At 44.3% G+C, this 20543-nt stretch overlaps 1 protein-coding gene and 2 pseudogenes across 1 annotated transcript in view; 2 read left to right on the top strand and 1 right to left on the bottom strand.

Moving 5' to 3' along the window:
• LRRC31 (leucine rich repeat containing 31) overlaps positions 1-20543 on the top strand; it is a 115946-nt gene that overhangs the window by 57310 nt on the left and 38093 nt on the right. Inside the window, exons 9-11 of the mRNA XM_077880283.1 lie at positions 304-578; positions 7194-7368; positions 14494-14632. The gene's annotated coding sequence lies outside the window, so the exon portion shown is untranslated. The remainder of the gene's footprint in view (positions 1-303; positions 579-7193; positions 7369-14493; positions 14633-20543) is intronic.
• On the top strand, positions 343-15980 carry LOC144302299 (large ribosomal subunit protein uL11 pseudogene; annotated as a pseudogene).
• LOC144302298 (ATP synthase F(0) complex subunit k, mitochondrial pseudogene) lies at positions 17809-18098 on the bottom strand (annotated as a pseudogene).

The following is a 20543-nucleotide window of genomic DNA, read 5'->3' as shown; positions in this document are numbered from 1 at the left end:
GCCTAAATACCTTGTGGTTTGGAGTCAAGGTTTAGAAAACAATGAAAGATGAAATGCTTGGAAATGTGGTAATTGTCTGGGAAAACCAGCCTGGCACTTATTATTCAGCAAATGCACCCCACGAAGCCTCCTGCAGTTGCATCCCAACTCCTACACCCACTCCTACACCCACACCCACACCCACACGTGAACACATGAGTCCCATTTTACACAAGTACTGCTTCGTTTGCATCGTTTTGTAGTGTCCCCTTCTTAAATAAAAAAATTGATAATAAAATGTGCCTAACTTTTAACTCAACACAGTCAGCCGCGACATAACAGGGCCAAACCCTGACCAAATGCATGTGCTTCGTGCTCCACCTGGGGCCGCAAACCCAGGTTCTCTCGATTGGAAGAAGAAACGCGCCTCAGAGCAGAAGCAGGTTGCAGCTGGTGGCCGTGCTGATGACCCCAGTGCCTTCCCCCAGTCCATCCATGCAGGGAACGCCCGGAAGGGACACTGAGGCAATCAGGGACCAGCCAGCCAGTCGAGAAGAGAAGTCACCTGCAAGTACCAGCAACTGCTGCTGGTATGTCAGGTAATTTTCTGGATGCATTACGAATTCTTTAGATCCAACAGCAAAAAATAAGTAGTTGTTCTCTTTTGTCTGTAAGGCTAACGCATCACCTTTTCACATTGCAAGTTTTCCTACTTTCTGCTCATCTACCGTTGCCCTTCTAAAGACACTACGGGGGATCCCTGGGTGGCGCAGCGGTTTGGTGCCTGCCTTTGGCCCAGGGCGCGATCCTGGAGATCTGGGATCGAGTCCCACGTCAGGCTCCCGGTACATGGAGCCTGCTTCTCCCTCTGCCTGTGTCTCTGCCTCTCTCTCTCTCTCTCTCTCTGTGACTATCATAAATAAATAAAAATGTAAAAAAAAAATAAATAAATAAAGACACTACGGGACACAAGGGTGAGATCTCACCTTGTCCATCTAGTATTGTGCAAAAATGGTATTGCAGCCTCTACCCCCATCAGGAACCATGGTGACACCCTTTCACCTGGACGCCTGCAGGTAGGGTTCCCCCTCTTTACTCCTGAGGGGAAGGCTGCCTGTGTCACTGCCTTGCACTGGAGAGACCTTCTTTGGGGTGAAGCCCTTCTGGGCATGCCTGTTGGGACACAGTTCCCATTATTGTGGGTGTTTCATTTTCTTTGGTGAGACTGATGAGCTAGCCACATTCTACTGAACTGTCGAAGGTGTAAAGACAGGGAGACTTGAAGATGTGACGTGGCAAGATGCAGCCCCACCTTACAAAGAAATTTGGGCAGTTCTGCTCTGGCCTTTGGGGGAAACATGCCAGCATGTTTTTCATAGGGTGGCACTGACCTTGAGGTGCTGCTGATCTGAGTTCAGAGGAAGGGAGCTGTTTGTCCATAGATACAGGTGGCTCAGGTCACCTCTGTTCCTCCAGCAGAACAGAGCCTTGGGTACAAAGAGCGCCTTGGACTTCATACAACAGTAATGCTGAGGGCTAACATTTATTGAGTCCTTCCTGTGGAGTAAGCCCTGTGCAGTGTACTTCTTACACACTCTCTCATGCATTCCCCACAACACACCTGAGAGGTGGGACTGTTACGACTTTCATTTTACTTATGAGAATCTGAGCCAAGGATGCAGGTGGGTTCGCCTTGCCGGTTAGAGACAGCTGGGATTTGAACTCATGTTTGTCTGGCTTCATAGAAAGGAGATCTGACCTAGCAACCGGGGCAGGCAACAAGGTGTCCTTTGTTTCAACAACACTTTATGGTTCCCGTTTGGAAAATGTCCTTAAAAGCACTCAATGTTACAGGCTTCTCACCGTCACCCGTGGACTCAGGTTGGAGTTGAGTGGATTGGAACAGAACACCTTCCCTCCCACTCCCTGTCCCCATCCCCATCCCCGCCCCCAGCCCCCCAGGTCTGGGCCATTGGAGGCTCTAGGCCTTTTCTTGGTAGCTTGCTCCTGGCCCTGCCTCCCCAGGCTGTTTGCTTTTTCTTCTTGCAATTGGGATCTCAGCGTGCCATCATTACTGTTGTCTGGTGACCTGGGGTATAACTCTCCACTCAGAAAATGAAGAGGAATATTAAGTTTCTTTTAACATTCTATGCTAATGATGCGTGGCACTCTTTAGCTCAGGGGACATGAGCTCACAGCTGTCATCTTTCTAGCTCTAATTTTGGAAGCACTGAGATTAAGAATGTAGCCTATAAGGTTGGAAGTCTATATATCCAAAAGGATAAGGCTTTCCTTTATTTGCTTGCTCTGGGCAGAGACGACAAACAGCAGGAATGATAGTTACGGGACGATATAATCCTAAGCGAGAGGTGGATGGACTCTAGTTTGCACACCGGCCATGGGAAATCTGGAATACTGTAGCAGGTTACCAGGACTTCTGTTGCAGGAAAACCCCTGAGAGTCTCAGAAAAATGGGGACGTGAATCTTGAGAAGTTATGAACTCCTAAGCTATCAAGATGAGGAATCTCAAAGATGTAACGAAGGCTTTCTTCAATTTAGGGGGACATGGGCACCCTGAAAAGCAGAGCGTGTACCAAGTCTTGAATGAGGGAAGGAAAATTGGTTCCTAAAGAAGAGCTCAAGGTCAGTAGGGGTGAAATACTCTATTACATGCCCCCATTTGTCTCCATCTGGGAAATCTATTCACACGTTCCTCCAAAAGGAGCAGGCTACCTTTCAAAGAAAGCTCCAAGAATAGAAAAGGCAGTATGAGGCCAGGCCACAGGAAGCTAGGCCAAAAAAGCTATTTGCTGGTAGGGAAGAAACACTTCCTCAGCTTTAAGGATCATTGCAGTGAAAGAAGAGGGAGCAGAGAACCATATTCCAGTGATCAGGAAATAACAGCCAGGCCACAGACCCAGGCCTCCAGGAGCCAGAACAGGCAACATTCACCACAGCCATGTTGAGAAAGCTTCAGAAGCAAGACCAGGAAGATGACAGTGGAGCCAATGGGGAAAGGAAAAGAGCTTGAGGCCTTGTCACCCAGTGTCTTCCTTGGAAACTCAGTCTAAGCTAGTGAAATTGTCTCCAAAGACAAGGAGGCCTGGGAAGATAGGGGTTACCCAGTATTACAGGTTGAACTGTGCCCCTTCAAAATTTATGTGCTGAAGTCCTAACTCCCCAGTGCCTCAGCATGTGACCTGATATGGAGATAGGATTTTACAGAAGTCATCAAGTTAAAGTGAGGTCATTGGAACGAGCTGTAATCTAGTGACTGGCGTCCTTATAAGAAGGGAACTTTGGACACAGACATGCAGGGAGGACATCATGTGAACATGAAGGCAGAAACCAGAATGATGCTTCCACCAGCCAAGGTATTGTAAAGAGTATGAGCAAATCATCTCGAGCTAGGCGAAAGGCATGGCACTAGCTTTTTCTCACCGTCCTCAGAAGGCATCTGTGCTGCCAACACCTTGATCTTGGACTTCCAGCCTCCAGAACTATGAGACTAAAAATTTTTGTTGTTTAAGCCACCCAGTTGTGAGGCTTTGTTAGAGCAGCCACAGGCAACAAACACACCCAGAAAAGCCCTCAGAGCACCAGGTATTGGAACATTTTAGTTATAACATCAGGGAACTGAATGGATGGCAGGTCCCACTATCATGATAAAGTTATGCCCCTTAAATTGTGTTCTCCATCCAGGCTGTGTCCTGGTGAGTCACTAGGGTGACCACCCTCTGGGATAGAAGTGTAAACCCTATGAAACATTATCTGCACAAACGTTCATTCAAAGACCACTTACAGGCAACCACTATATGCCAAACGAACTGGCAGATTTTTTGTTTAAAGATTTTATGTATTTATTCATGAGAGACACAGAGAGACAGAGGGAGAAGCAGGCTCCCCTTAGGGAGCCTGATGTGGGACTCCATCCCAGGACCCCAGGATCACAACCTGAGCCAAAGGCCAATGCTCAACCCCTGAGCCACCTACCCAGGTGACCTTGTAGATTTTAAAACATGACAAATGAAATTAGGTTAAATGCTCAGTCATCTCCTTTTCAAAATATTGTAATGAGCATATTTTTTGAAATCCATCTCTAGCATTGCTGCCCTGACCAGTTCTCCAGGGGGAAAGTGGGGTAGAAAGGAGATCTGACCTAGCAACCGGGGCAGGCAACAAGGTGTCCTTTGTTTCAACAACACTTTATGGTTCCCGTTTGGAAAATGTCCTTAAAAGCACTCAATGCTACAGGATTTCCCTTTCTAGAGTGGAAATCCTGTATGGAACAATCATCAGAATAATCAGGGCCTCTTTCCTTGGCTTTTCCTTAGAGGTGAGATTGGAGCAGAGATTCATTGGTCCATTTAATCTAGTTTTGTGGGATTTCACTAGAGCGTTTGAAATTCTTGTTTATGAGAAACATTTTCTTTTTTCTTTTTAAGATTTATTTTAAAAAAAGATTTATTTATTCATGAGAGACACACAGAGAGAGGCAGAGACACAGGCAGAGGCAGTAGCAGGATCCCTACAGTGAGAGACAGTCCTCCGTTATGAGACTTGATCCCAGATCCTGGGATCATAACCTGAGCCAAAGGCAGATGCTCAACCGCTGAGCCACCCAGGTGTCCCACTGAGAAATACTTTCTCTTCTCTAGTGTGTGGTTTAGGAATAGAAGAGGATAGTGGTTGGACAGAGCCTTAAGAAAAAAAAAAAAAACCTAACTTCTCATTATGGCTAACTTCAAACATATTCTAGAGGAGACAGACTAGAACAATAAACTTGAATGTACCAATAGGGTAGCTGCAACAATTAGAAATTGTCGCCTGTTCTTGTTTCATTTATGGCCTCTGCTTCTCCTTCCCCACACTATATTATATTGAAACATATGCCAGCTATGGTATCATTTCATCCTCCGATACTTCAGTATATATCTCTAAGAGAGAAGGACCCTTAAAAAAATTGTGAAACCATAATCACACCTGGAACATTCACGATTTTAAACACCATTCATTGTCTAGTCAAGGTTCAAGTTGCCTTGATTGTCTCATAGTTTTTTAAAAAGTTGGCTTGTTTGAGAATCCAAAAAATGTCCATGTGGTTTATGTGCATTGGTTTATGTGCATTGAGTTTCTTTGAAACTATAGGATCTCCTCTCCCTTCTTTTTCCTTGGAATATATTTATGACAAAACAGGTTACTTTTTCCGTCTAGTCTCTGGTTTTGTTTATTGCCTTCCCCTGGTGTTGTTACCATGTTCCCTGGGCCTTTGTATTTTGTAAATCTTAGATTTAGATGCTCGATCTGATTCAGGCTTGTTATTTTGGCAAGGCCACTTGATACAAAGATGGTGTTGGATCGTCCATCAAGAGGCACATCCTGTTCAGTCCTCCCCTGCGATGTTTGTAGCTACTGATCGCCATAACCTAGATCTTCTTTCACTTGAGATTTGTCAAATGATAGTGTTCTAATTCTATTTTTCCTTGAGTGTGAGGGTACACAGGAAAGACAGTTTCAATGCTTGATTCATTTTAGAATCATTGGTTACTAATATCCTTCAGAGGTGACCAGTGAGTTTACTTTGAAAAATATCATTATGAACTCATGGCTTTTTAATTTATTTAGTATGGTTTAATCCATTGTTGGCATTAGTACTCAAATTGCCCCATCATTGGCTATTTGGAGCTGTTTCAAATTGGTTCTTGAGTCTTGGACATAAGCTTTTTAACTGCTTTTGGGAACAGGACATAGAGACCCTTACCAGAACTTTCACTCCTGGATCCGTGATGTCCAAACTTTTTTGATTGTGAACTCCCAGTAAAAAAAAAAAAAAAAAAAATTCAAACATGGATCCCCTCTACATGCTTATTGATAAATTATACACATGTACTATGATTTAATGTATTATATACATGACAAAAACACCTCCAACTAGCAATCTTGGGTGATAAGAAAAAGCTGAAATAAACAATGTTTTAAAAATGACAGCCACCTCGGAGGTCACTAGCTATAGCTGCCTTAGCCAATGCGACAGGAAGGCCGTAGGTAGGAGAACCTGGGGCAAAGGCACAGCTCCCCCCTGGCCTGCTGAGGAGCCAGGAATCCTACCAGACACCAGGCTGCTGGCCTCCAGCACTGTGACCTGGAGAGCTCAGCCCTGTTTCCTGCCAAGTGCTTGGCCATGAGCAGGGCGGAGATGCCTAGAGCGTCCTGGCACCCCACCATGCTCTTTCACCATCTAGCAATCTGGCAAGCAGGCCTGGTCGGGTAAATGCTCAGGAGAGGAGGCATGCACGCTGGCTCCGTGGATAGGGAAGTAGAATCACGTCGGCTTTCTTTCTAGGAAGGAAAGATCTGAAGTTACAAAAAGCTTCACTTCCTTTAAACAGGGAATCAGCTTTAATTAAAAAGAATTGATTGAGCGAATTACTGCAAAAGTACTTTTTCATTGGCTTTCTATGTGGGTCAAACCAAAGGATGAAGGTTTATGACTCAGGCTGCTACACCAGTGACTTAGTTAAGTGACCCAGCTGAGACAAGCTCTTACGTAAAGGTTTTGGTCAGGTAGCAGATTCCTCAGCTGTGTTTTCATGATACTCAGTCAAATTGTGAGGACCCCTTACTGCCAAGCTGTTTTGATATCCATTTAAATGACAAAATTTTGTGTTTGTCAATAACCCTGAAATGTGGCTAGAAAATTATGGTACAACAAGAACTAAGGCAGGTGTGGGAAGTCATGGTTGTTTATGCAGGGAAGCTGTCCTTATCTCCTCAAAGTGTCTGAATGTAAAATTGACTCCAAAATTTCTAACAAAAGAGCACCATCTTTTTTTTTTTAAGATTATTTATTTATTTATTTATTCATGAGAGATACAGAGAGAGAGGGAGAGAGGCAAAGACATAGACAGAGAGAGAAGCAGGCTCCATGCAGGGAGCCCGATGTGCGACTCGATCCTGAGACTCCAGGATCAGGCCCTGGGCCAAAGGTAGATGCTCAACCACTGAGCCACTCAGGTGTCCCAAGAAAAACACCATCTTTTGTTCTCCAAAACAATATAAAAATCAGAACAACATTTGGATTTTGAAGGAATGACTACTACTCCCTGACTCTCTTTTGTAAAAAGTTTGAAAGCAAATTTGAATAAAATACAATTTTCTCTTCTTTCTCTCTTTCTCTATATTCTAAATATAGAATTTTGTTCATAATTTGCAGTTGTAGCAAGAAAGTTAAGAGGAGGAGGACCTCAGTAAGAAAATCTTTAAGAGGAAGTAGAAACTTCTGAATGGTTCATCATCTGAAGTCATTCCTGTGAGTTAAGGATTGCTGACCCTAGAAGAATGTAAATGCTTCCCAGGAAGTGGAACATCGTGTTGCGAACATTTTGTATGTAAGTCGTGTTTTTCTACTGATCGGTGGGACCCAGGCAGAGAAACTGGAACTTTTGAATGAGTCCTTTCAAATAATGGGAAAAATTCTCCCCTACGGACCTATTTTCTGTATGAGCACTTAAACCCCATTTTTGTGACACCAACCACTCTTCCTGAAAAATAAAACATGACCAATTTTAGGATCCATACGAGAGATAATCCAAAAGTTCAGCTCACAAAGTTGGGGGGAAAAAAGGCCCAAGCTGAAATCTAAAAAGCTTTAGATTATCACAACCACCATCACCTAAAGGAGGGCTGGCTAGCTCCTCAGTCGTGTGGTATTAACCCACCACTCTCACTGCTTCATTCATAAAATGCTTTGGGATTCTAAATGATTTTTCTACAAAAGCTCAGCATCACCAGTTTATCCAGAAAAGGAGACAAATCGATTACATCACCATGGAAAAATCTTCCATTCCTTTTGATTACTCACCTAGATTAAGTTCTTCAAGGCCCCAGGGCAGGTGTTGAAAGGACAACACAAGTGAAAACCTTCCAAACTATAAAATACTTATAGAGAGTCCAGCAAAGGATTTCTATTTCCCATAATGACCTCTTCAATTTTTTTTTCAAATATCAAATATGCACTTTTTCAGAAAAGAGGTTTTTGGGGTGATTCTCTTTGGCCAATCAGCACATGCCTGCTCTTCCCTTTTGCTGACCAGTCCCGTGCGGTTTCATCATGAAAGACAATTTGCTCCAAAAAGTTGCCTCGCTGTCAGGATTTCAGTTTCTCGGGAACAGGCTTACCAGTTGATAAACAGGTTTTTATTAAGTGTTTGCTAATGCCCAGCACTGAGCTAAGTCTGGAAGGAAATTCCAAGAATTAGGAGCACCAAGATAGTAAAGAGTTTATAATCTAGTAGAGAAAGATCATTTAGGTAAAAAAAAATGAGGCAATGACCAAATGTCAGTTGGGCAAGGTGAATGTGGAATTGAAGGTCTGGGAGGCCCTTTGGAAAGAAGTTGAACTTGTGGGTTTTTTGGTTTTTTTGTTTTTTATTACTTACATTTTATTGTATATGTTGAGTAAATAACGTATTGCCATGGTTCAAAAATCCAAAGAACTCCCTTTCTCCCGTGCCTTCAACTGCAACTTCCCTCCTTAAGGCAATCAACATTGGTGACTTTTGCCTATTTTTTCAGAGCTGTTTTATGGATGTGTAAATAAATACGATAAATTTTTCCTCCCCCGTTAGAGTTACAAAGTGTAGCTACTCTGCGCCTTGAAACAGAGTGGGAGTAGAGTTGGGTTATTAAAAGTTGAGACTCTGGAGCCCGTGTTCCCTTCTTGGCTCTGTCAATTTTTGCCAGGGGGACCTTGGGCAAAAGTCACAGAGGCAGTTTCCTGATCTCCGCAAGGGAGGTAAATAAGAGTACCTGCCTCTTATGGTTCTTGCGAGGATTAAACAAGCTAATGTATATTAAATGCCCAGAACAGGGCCCAGCATGTAGAAAGCACCATAATACAGGTTGAATTGTGCTATTTTCTCTTAATGTATCTTACAAATGGTTCCATATCAGCACGAATAGAGGAATTTATTTACAAATGCTTAATATTTCTTTGAAGGATATGCTATATTGTGGTTGGCCTGGGCTGACGAATATACTGTTTAGAAAATTCGGAAAAGAGTATTGTACGGTTTTCAGGAAAGAGAGCAAAAGTAACAGGTTATCCCTACACACCTGTATTCAGCTAATGTTTAAAAGTCTAACCACACTGAGTGTCGGTAAGGATGTGGAACAGTTGGAGCTTGCTCACACACCACTGATAGGAAAGTAAAATAGTGTGATCGTGTTGGAAAACAGTTTGGCAGTTTGACAATTTCTAATAAAGTTAAACACACATATGCCATGTGATTCAGCCATTGCCCTGCTAAGTACTCACCCAAGAGAAATAAAAGATATAATCACACAAAGACTTGTGCCCAAGTTGCCTAGCAACTTTATTTGTAATAGCCCAAACCTGGAAACAACCCAATGGCCATCAACAAGTGGATGGATGAGCAAGTTTTGGTAGACATAGACAATAAAACACTACTCAGCAATAAAAATGAGCAAACTAATGATAAATGCCACATGGCTAAATCTCAAAGTAATGTTGTAAAAGTGAACCTACTCTATGATCTCATTTATACAAGACTCTAGAAAATGCAAACTAATCTGTAGTTAACAGAAAGCAGTTTAGTGTTTGAGGATAGAAGTAGGAGAATGAAAAAAAATAAAAAATAGAAGTAGGAGAATGGGGGGTGAATTACAAAAGGGCACAAGGAAACTTTGGGGGGATGATGCATATTTATTAACTTGTGATGACAGTTTCCCAGATGTGTACATGTGTCAAAGCTCATCAAATCATGCACTCTAAATATGTCCAGTTTATTACAATAAAATATATCTCAACAGACTTGCAGAAGGAAAAAGAAAATATATGGTTTTTTCCATATATTTAATCCAAGACAAAAGGATTAAAGCACCCCTAATAAGCTAATAGAAAAACTAAAATTCTTTGGCTGTCCAAATTACAGTTGAGTATGAATGGAAATATAGCATATTACCAAAATAATCATTTGCATTTAGGTTTTGTGTGTGTGAGTGTGTGTGTGTGTGCGCTTTTCCTCCCATATCTAAAGTAGGTCTGTTTGTAGGGGAGGGAAAACCTTTCCTTCTACCTTCTATGTTTCCAGTTGGGTCCCTATAACAAAGACAAAGTAGTTAAACCCCAAGTTTGTTAGCATGTATATCTCACACACACACACGGGAGAAATTCAGAAAAAGAGAAACTAAATAAAAAAGGTGGCTTAGAACTCCTGCTTCTGCAGCAGCTTCGGCACAAAACGATAAATGTGAGAAGGCATGCCAGGATGGGGGGAAGCTGTGTTAGCCTTCCAAGGGAGGAAGACTGAGGGAAGGAGATATAGGGGTGGAAGCTGCTGGAATCGGATTCGTTGGCAGATTCCTCTGGTGCTATCTCTGGGCTGACGAGAGTCTAGTCATCTCCAGGAAAGGTGAACTGATATCCTGCCTTTAGGCAGAAAAGATGGAAGATAGAGAGTTTTCCCATATTTGCTGCTGCTTGGTTGCCCTCACCTCAACCTAAGAGCTCAAAGAGGCATATTTGGGGCTGACATACTCTGGTTTCCTCCTTCATTACTCAGTTGGGGAACTTTTCCTTTCAATTCTTTGATGAGCCACTTAATGTTTACTTACTGAATTAAGTTGCTTTTTTCTTAAGTAGGAGATGGGAGAATTTGATTGGTGTGTGTGTGTGTGTGTGTGTGTGTGTGTGTGTGTGTGTTTGAGGTGGGACATGTGGAGAGGTGGCTAGTAAGTGGCAGGGACATCTCAATATTTCCCTTACACCAGCAATTCTTAAACTTTTTTGGTCTCAGGGTCCATTTTGTTCTCAAAATGTATTGAGTACCTCAAAAAGCTTTTGTTTAAATGGATATGTATATCAGTATTAACTGTAGTAGACATTAAACCAAGAGAATTTTAAAAAATATTTATCAATTTGGGGCAGCTGGGTGACTCATTCACTTCAGAGTCCAACTCTTGATTTTGCTCATGATCTCCAGGGTATGAGATCAAGCCCTGCATTGGGCTCCACCCTGGCTGCTTGGGACTCTCTCTCCCTCTCCCTTGCCCTCTACTACTATCTCTCTGAAAAAAATAAGTAATTACGGGATCCCTGGGTGGCGCAGCGGTTTAGCGCCTGCCTTTGGCCCAGGGCGCGATCCTGGAGACCCGGGATCGAATCCCACATCAGGCTCCCGGTGCATGGAGCCTGCTTCTCCCTCTGCCTGTGTCTCTGCCTCTCTTTCTCTCTGTGACTATCATAAATAAATAAAAATTAAAAAAAAAATAAGTAATTAAAAAATTATCAATTTATTTAAAAAACAAACTATTAATGTAAGTAAGATATTTTTATGAACAATATCTTTTCAAAAAAACTCAGTGTGAAGAATGACATGGTTTTCCATTTTTGTCCATCTCTGGAGCATCTGTTTTATTTATTTAGTTAGTTATGTATTTATAAGATTTTATTTATTCATGAGAGGCACAGAGAGAGAGGCAGATACATAGGCAGAGGGAGAAGCAGGCTTCTCAAGGGGACCCCAATGTGGGACTAGATCCCAGGACCCTGAGGATCACACCCTAAGCAGAAGGCAGACGCTCAACCACTGAGCCACTCAGGCGTCCCTGGAGCATCTGGTTTAAAAGAGGACAGCTGGATTCTCCTATCTGCTGCTTAATCCATCTGTTGTGACGTGATGTCATGTAGTCTCTGGCGAGCTCCACTGTACAGTCCTGAGAGTATGAGAGTGAAGTAGGCAAATAACCTCTTTGTGTGGTTATGAAAATTATTTTCACTTTGAGGACCTCAGTGGAAGGTTTTTTGTTGGTCCCAAATCTTTTCTCTGGGAGAGATTTTGAGCCCATGTCTTATAGGACCACATTAAGTCATAGCATACAGCTCAAAATCTATCCTGTTTTACAAGAGTACCTTTGAAAGAGAGTCAACAATCGTCCCAGTTTTATAAACTATTTACCAGATAAAGCAGCTGGAGCCTCAGAAATACTAGGCTGGAGAGAAATGGATGGGGGGGCCAAAGATTAAAAGTTTATATACAGTTTATATATAGTTAACATTTACCCCCAAAGACTTAAAGAATGTATCTAACACCAGATTTTAAAAATCTTTACTATGGCCAGACTACTCTGAAAATTGGCCCACTAAATAGAACACCCGGGAGTTGCTTTAGCAATCAAGGGAACAGGCCCCTGACCACATTTTTCTTGAATGCCAACAGAGTTTCCACTGTTTTCCTAGACAACAACAGTTAGTCATTAAGGGCTCTTTTAGGACAGAACATGGTCTCCTGGTCATGCCCAAACCAGTGGATTAATTTAAAGTAATTATGTAGTAGAAACCCTGTATTGTGTTTAAATGATACTGCTCCTAGCCACATAATTTGGGAATTGGTGGTGATTGGGCCCCCAGAAAAGGTCTAACTTCCTTGGATGTATAAATTACACAAAGCTTATTCGAGGAACAAAAAAAAGCCAGTAGGTTTTTGTTGTGCATTGGTTCTGGAAGTTAATTGCCTACTTTCTCAGTGGGGCAAAAAAATAAAATGTATTAAAAACCAGAGCAAAATCCTCATGGCAAGATCTCTCCTTTCCCACACTCTGGGAGGTCTTTCAGATTGTTTCTGTTTCCATCCAGTCGCGTGTAACTTTGCACGGTCAGTGTAGTGGAGAAGACGCATCGTTGCCGGGTATGGAATGCTGGTCCTGAGGGCCTTACTGGAGCTGGTGGTACGGTACTTTCCAGCTAAAGAATTGGGGTGATGAGGGTCTTCTCATCTGGGACAAAGTGGCAATATGTGTTGTGGCCATTGGATAAACACATGCAAAAAGAAACGTACAAAATTATAATTTGTTTCATCATCAGCAAATGTTGATGGAGCAGTTATCCAAGGGTGCCGAGCTAGGCAACATGCAGCACATGTCAAGGTCTGAAGTGACTTCTAACCCTGGAATTTCACACTCTAGTTGGAGAGAGAAGCACATGGGTAGCACTAGATCAGATCGGAGGTGGGGCGGCACATTCACAAGGCTGAGTGGTTCCTTCTGCTGTAGACCGAATGTTTGTGTTCCCCCAAAGCTCATATGTTGAAATCTACTCCCAGGGCACCTGGGGGGCTCAGTAGGTTAAGCATCTGCCTTCAGCTCAGGTCATGATCTTGGGGTCCTGGGATCAAGCCCAAGTCAGGCTCCTTGCTCAGCTGGGAGTCTGCTTCTCCCTCTGCCTCTGCTCCTCCCCCTGCTCATGCTCACTCTCTCTGTCTCAAATAAATAAATAGATAAATCTTTAAAAAGAAAGAAACCTAATCCCCAGTGTGATGGTATTTGGAGGTGGAGCCTTTGGAAGGTGATTAGGTCATGCGGGCAGAGCTCTCATGAATGGGCTTAAGTGTCCTTTGAAAAGGGACCCAGAGAGCATGCCAGCCTCTCCTGCTGAGTGAGGACACAGTGAAAAAAATGGCTTTCTGGGAACCAAGAAGCAAGTTCTCACCAGATGCAGAATCCGCCTGCCGGTATCTTGACCTTGGACTTCCCAGCCTCCAGAATCCTGAGAAATAAATTTTTGTTTATAAGCCGCCCGGTCTATGGTATTCTGTTGGAGCAGCCTAAATGTATTAAGACAACCTTTGTCTGGAACTGCCCCAGAAAGCTTTGTGGATCTGGTGTGATGTGAGTAGTCAAGGTCTGGGAAAATATGGTCCATATGATATTATTAACACCAAGGTTATTATTCACGATTTCCTGGTCTGAAACTAGGTTTGTGGTTATATTAAATGTTTAAAATACCTGGCATAGACTTCCTTATTCTTTTCCCACCAAGCTTTAAAGGAGAAGAGAACCAGAACATTTCCATTGTGAAATTTTTTTAATGAGTTAAGCATAAATGATTCAAGAACATAAGGATTTTATTTTTCTTAAAATAAACAAAGATTCCAGACCAAGGAGAAAACATGTGGCCCCAATGTAGCTTGCTGTTGGCCAGCAGAGGCATGTTTGGGCAGAGAGTGAATTTGGGCGTGCGGTGGGCAACCGTTTGACGGAGGTCCTGGCATGGTTTTCTCTTTGTCACATCTTGAGTCAATTGCTGTCAAGGGCACTTTTTGTAATTGAGTTGACTGATGGTCGTTCCTATTTTATTTGATTGAATTCACTTCTCAGGAAAGAAACTGGTCATTATTTTTTAAAAAGATTTATTTATTTACTTTAGAGAGTGGGGAGGGGCAGAGGGAGAGAGGGAATCTCAAGCAGACTTCCCGCTGAGCCTGACACCTTTGGCTCAGGTCATGGGCTAAAATCAAGAACCAGGCACTTAACCAGCTGAGCCACCCAAGTGTCCCAAGAAACTGGACATTATTAATTCGATGTTTCCCAGAAAAATTTAAGGAGGTGGATTCTGCTTTTGGTATCGTGTAGTAAAGAATCTAGCCTTTACTCCAAGAAGAGGTCTGGCCTTTGTCCTCAGCTTTCTGATCAGAGTGTCCTTGTTTGTCTCACAGCCCACCAGATAGACAGCCACGACGTGCTAGAGGTTGGGGGATTTGAGCCATGTGCTGTCAGCTGAACTCCTGAAAGGCTAGAACCTGAGTCTGCCTGCTGGATGGGGCCCTGATACACGCTCTGGACACCGAGGCTGGGGTGAGCTTCCTTGGTTGGCAATACTCACTGCAAATCGTTCACATCAATACCAAGAGAGTGACAATGTCATGCGTTCATGGGGAGAGGACAAGAGCTCAGCATTTCATACTTGATCTTGAGTTAAGTATTGAACTGCCCCAGGTACTTCTTCCTTTACCTGATTCCAGGCTGTATCCTTCAGCTGCGTTACAGTCTAACCGAAGCATAACAGCTTTCAATGAGTTCTGTGAATTCTTCTAGCAGCTTATGTCGGAAGTGAGCGTAGTCGCTTCTGCAGACTGCTTGCTCCAACTTCTCAGTTGGCTAAACTCTTGCAGATATAAAGGCTGTCCTGCAAGACAGCACAGCTACTAGCTCAGCTTTACTGCCTGAGGGCTGTCCATCCTGGCCTATCCTACTAAAGTACAGGTTAGGATATTTCTCCCAACATTTTGGTCAGGAAAAATCACATTAAAATGAAGATTAAGGGCAGTTGGGAGAAAACAGACACACACGCACAAGGATGTCCATTGAGCTTTTGGCTTTTGGCTCAGAGGAGGAGGTGAAGATGCAACTATGTCTGGCCATCCAGTTTCTGGGTTCTTCTGACACCAGCCACCTCCACCATGACACCTCAGTTCAACCCCAACAAGATCAAAGTCGTATATCTGAGCTGCCCCGTGGGAAAGCTGGTGCCGTGTCTGTCTTGGCTCCCAAGATGGGTCCCCTGAGTCTGTCTCCCAAGAAGGTTGGTGACGACATCACCAAGGCAACTGGTGATTGGAAGGGTCTGAGGATGACAGCGAAACTGACCGTTCAGAACAGACAGGCCCAGATGGAAATGGTACCTTCTCCCTCTGCCCTGATGAGGAGAGCTCTCCAGGAACTGCCAAGAGACAGAAAGAAAAACATTAAGCACAGTGGAAATATCACTTTGGATGAGATTGTCAACATTGCCCCACAGATGCAGTACTGATCTTTAGCCAGAAGACTCTGGAACCATTAAAAAGATCCTGGGGACTGCTCGATCTGTGGGCTGCCAGGTTGTTGGCGAATAACATCAACACTGGTGCAACAGAATCCCCACTAGTTAAGAATGCCCCCCCCAAAAAAAAGATATCCATTGGAGTATTTGTCATAAGAATGAATAGAGAACCAATTCTATAAATTATGATATTCCACAGAGAGGATACTATTTTTAAAATTAGACACATATGTACTCATGTGAAAAGATCTCCAAAATATTTTGTTAAATTATAAGACTAAGGTGCAAAGAATTTGCTCTTTTTTTTAAACCTTAGTTAATGATTAACCCTGAGGCAAAAGGGTAAATGCTTTAATAAAGAAGTAAGTAAAGAAGTTGAAAGAGTTTTTGGGGGTGAGGCTGTTGTGTCTCTACTTGAGCATGAGGACTTGTTTCTTTGGGGACCTGGAGGAGGAAAAGCCAGTGCAGAGTGTGTTAACGAGGGCAATGGTGGTTCACTCCTTCTGGGGACCCCCTGGGGAAATGTGTAAAGCACCCTGAGAATTGTCAGCCCAGGAGACAGAAGAGGGGAGCATGTATCCACGGCATGTCCCCCAAGACCCCCCTTGGCTGAGGTTTGCCGCAGGGGTGCTGACTGCCCGACGCGTCCAGGCTTGCACCCACAGAATAAGCTGGGCAGCTTCCTCCAGCATCTTTCAAGAGGGAAGAGCCCTTGAGTTCAGCCCAGGCAGTGCTGACAGGTTTGGTCTGCACATGCCTGATTGTTGCAGAAAGATCCAGGGCAGCTGTGGGCTGATTTGGATATTAGTCCCAATGCTCGACTTCCCAGAAGACGTAGAGTTTCTGGATTCTCAGGTGCAGTTATGACCTGAGGGCGACCCGACCTCAGGACTGAGATGACTGGACCCATTGGAGGCCACCACTGGGCTGAGTCCCCTGCTTTTAGCGTTGCTCCCCACGGTGTTGGCAGCATCTTCCCGCATCCACTGGTGGTGAATGTTCTCTCCCCACCACCGTTGCTGATCATGCTCCTCTCTCTCCTCTCTCTCAGGCTCTCCCTAGGGAAGCCCAGGCCTAAGGGGGAGACCCATACTCCACTTGCTGAGACCTACCACCCTCCCCAAGCCCAGATCGCCATCCACACACCCCAGAGACCCTGACCACACAACCACCAAGTGGCACTTTCTTGCCTCTGCACTTCTTTTTAGCGCCTCGCCACTGAGTCTGTGTTTAAGTATGCATGGCCATGAGTTTAGGTGACACTTGGAGGGGTTTTTTCATCTTGTTTCCTCAGCTGGAGTTAGTTCCTTGAAGACAAGAGCCATCAATTGTATTTCTTCGTACCTCTCAATACCTGGTAAAGGAATTATAGGTAACAGATGCTCAATAAATGTGTGGTCGACTGTTGATGCAGGCCCCGTTCTGCAAAAGCCCCAAGAACAGCTAATTTCAAAGCAAATGAATGAAAGCAACAGTACACCCAGGGTTCATGTGTAACAAAGGGACTCAATCTGCTTGTCCTCGTTAAGGCAGTGAATAGATGATGAGCCAGCTTGGGTAAGCAAATTCTGCTATTGACCTAAAGTTCATTTTCACAGGGACATTTCTGGTAAAGCCCTGAGCTTAGGACTGCCAAGATGTGAATGCACATTAGCCAGTGGAGAACATAACAATAAAAGTGAAACAGGAAAAATGTGCCTTAGAACAAAGAACTCAATGTGCTTGCTTCAGGAAGCAAAACTCAAGCCACTACCTACAGACTAATCAGTACTTCTCCCTATCCCAACTTTAAAGTTAGGTTAGCCTCTTGGGTAGGGAGCTGCAACAAGCTGATATTTGCAGTTGTCCCATCCCCGATCACCCTTTTGAATGCAGATGGCCTTGTGACAGGCTTTGGCCTAGGAAATGTTCACGGAAGGGAAACATGTCCCTCCCGGACAGCAGCATTTAGGAACTTGTGGCCAGTTCTGCAGGCTGCCTTCCCTTGCTGCAGCAACCTGGGAGCGGGTATTGAGATAGAGATGCAACAAAATTGAGGAAGGTGGAGCATATTCACTCAAACTAGAGACCACCGGCCACGTGCAGAGCGCTGTGAGACCCTGGGACTATGCTAGCGCACAAGGCTAAGTCTCTGCCTGCATGAACTTTCTTGTCTACGGGGCAGACATCTATTTTTAACTTGCCCAAATCAGTCTTTTTTTTTTTTCCAGGTTCATAATTTATTGTACAAATTGAGTATCGCATGATGAGTTGACATTAGCTTCTCCAAGCATCGGAACTTAACAGATGAGGTCCAAGTTAATGTTGCTTTCATAGCTGGTGTTTTTTTAGACCTTAATTTGAAGTATAAAATCATCAAAGCAATGCCTCCATATGTGGCCAATACACAATTCATTCTACCTGTGAGAATATAAGAGTTGAAATATTTTTTGATGCCAGTGAAATGGAATTGGGCATCAGTTTCTGGACCTGCCATGATTTCAATCTTGCAAAAGGTAGCAATTCCACCCCAAATCAGTCTTTTAATTCTGGCTGTGACTCATTACGAAGGGAGATGGAACATGTCAAGAGAGTACATGACATGAGCAGCCTGAGGTCTGAGCTTTGATGGCAGGATTGATTTAAGAACAAGTAGGAGGTATCAGTTAAAGAATGTTCCAGACTGGGGGTCTGAGGCAGAGAGGGGCATAGGGAATCTGACTAAGGAAAGGCCAGCACGGCTGGACAAGAAAAGGTGAGGGAGTGGTCCATCAGGCCTGTGAGACACACTGGATGGGCCATCTGGGCTTTGCTGAAGATCTCAATAACTTCTAAATTTATCTGGGTATTCTTGAAACACACGATCACGCGTCACCCTCTGTAATCCTTCTCTTAATCCTTGTGGAGTGGCGCTGCATCCCTCCTTGTTGGGAGTCTCAGAACCAAGTTGAGAGACTGAGCGTGTCCTCTTGTCCTGAGTTCCCCGAGGGGTGTCTCCCGCTGCTTCTGAGGTTACCATCACCTCCTCCCCTCGGGTATCCAGCCCCATGGCTGGGCAGGGACCAGCATCAGCTCTGGCTAGACTGGTAGAAAGGGATTAGGTACAGGTATTAAGCTGCTTATGGAGACATGGAGAAATGGGTTCTACACTGTGTTTCCAGGAAGAAACTAAAGCCACCCCATGTGACTGGCCCATCAAGAAGGCTGCTGGCCTGTCACCATGAGGATGCAGCCCATGGAGCTGTGACAGCTGCTGGCTTGAAACCACACTCATCAGGAAACCGGGTGTCACATGACCTGCCCCTCTGCCCAGGTACCTCGCTTGCAGATTCAAGGCTGCCACAAGCACGAGGGATCGGCAGGCCCTAGACCCCATCCAGAACCTGGCATCAGGGGAGGCTGGGAGAAGTCCTTAGAAGTTTGTAGCCTCAGGGTGTCTGGGTGGCTCAGTCGGTTAAGTGTCTACCTCTTGGTTTTGGCTCAGGTCCCAATCTCAGGGTCCTGGGATCGAGCCCCCGAGTGGGGCTTCACACACAGCATGGAGTTGGCTTGAAATTCTCTCTCCCTCTCTCTCCCAGCTTGCACGCACATGTGCGCACTCTCTCTCTCAAAAATGAATACGTCTTTAAAAAAAAAGAAATGAAAAAAAGGTTTGTAGTCTCTGCAGTGTGGAAAAACTGCTGGAAGAGGGTTGAGGGAGATTCTGAGTGTGCCAATCGTGGTGCTCCTGACGCCACATTTCAGAGGAACTGGTTAAACAAGAGCCCTGCTTTCAAAAGCCTTCCAGCTTTCACTGCAGCTTTTGCAAACCCTATACTTCTCTGCATTTATTTCATGCAGAATTAACTCCCAGGTCATAAGTTTTTGTTTCCCAGTTTCTTCTGGGATATCTTTGTCTTCTGTGTGACCGACCTCCTCTTCTGATTTAGGAACAACCTGCTCTTTTTCAGTAAGGGTCATCTCAGGGTGGCAGGGAGAGCTCCTAGGTGGGTTAATCCAACCAGGAGCCCCATAAACTCTATGCTGCAGCTTGGGGGCTTTGCTCACCTGGATGTGCCCTATGACGAGAGAACCTACACCTAAACCCTTAAGTTCAACATTACTCTCTGCATTTTTAAGCGCACACAGTAAAAATTCAGCACTCCTTTTGAGTCCCCAAGCCTGTGTCCAGTCCCACTGTCTGGCCCGGGCACACCTACCAGGTCCACCGCTGCAGCGATGGAGTGGCACACGTGGCTTCTGCAGAGTGACCTCTTTCAGATCCTTGGTGGCTTCTTGGACATGCGTGCCCTCGATGGCCTGGGCAGTTTTGCATGTGTTCTTAAGGTCGACACAAAGGTTTGAACCTCTTGACTTGCATGATTCTGTGGGGTTTTCTGGGTCAAGTGAATAATGAACCATTTTCAGAGGTCACCCCAGGCTGCTTCAGGGAAGCTAAAACCCTACAGGGGGGCATCTGGTACTGCACGTCTTATCTTTCAGTCTTTTCTCCACCAAGAGTAAAGCCACCATACTTCTCCATTTCTTCTGCATTTCGTTAAAGCATATGCCCTTCTGTTTATCTGTTCCTTCTGTTAGGAACGTTAGACGCTGCAAGAGGACAAGGTCATCACAGGTGAGCTTTGTCAGAACTCAGCACTGTGTAAAGTACACACACATGCGTGCCATACAAATGTTGTTTGTCTCATTAAGTTCCTCTGTAAGGCAGTGGCTCCGGGCTGTTTTGAGAAGGTTTACAAGGGAGCATAAGGAATGCAGTTGGTATAAGCCACATGGAGCCTCTAGCTTAAGGACCCGAGCAGGGCGGATGTTTCAAGCCTTCCTGGACCTATATTATTTGCTGTGACTAATGGGCAGTGTTTTTACACTATCTTTGCATTTTCCTTACCTTAAGCTGATTTCATCATCAGGATATGTCTAGATAGACCTTTGATGCTTGGGATTTTGTGTGACTTTTAATATTTTCCT

This window comes from Canis aureus, chromosome 31, assembly GCF_053574225.1.
Source record: "Canis aureus isolate CA01 chromosome 31, VMU_Caureus_v.1.0, whole genome shotgun sequence".
Classification (NCBI taxonomy): Eukaryota; Metazoa; Chordata; class Mammalia; order Carnivora; family Canidae; genus Canis; species Canis aureus.
This window is presented reverse-complemented; position numbering and strand designations above follow the sequence as displayed.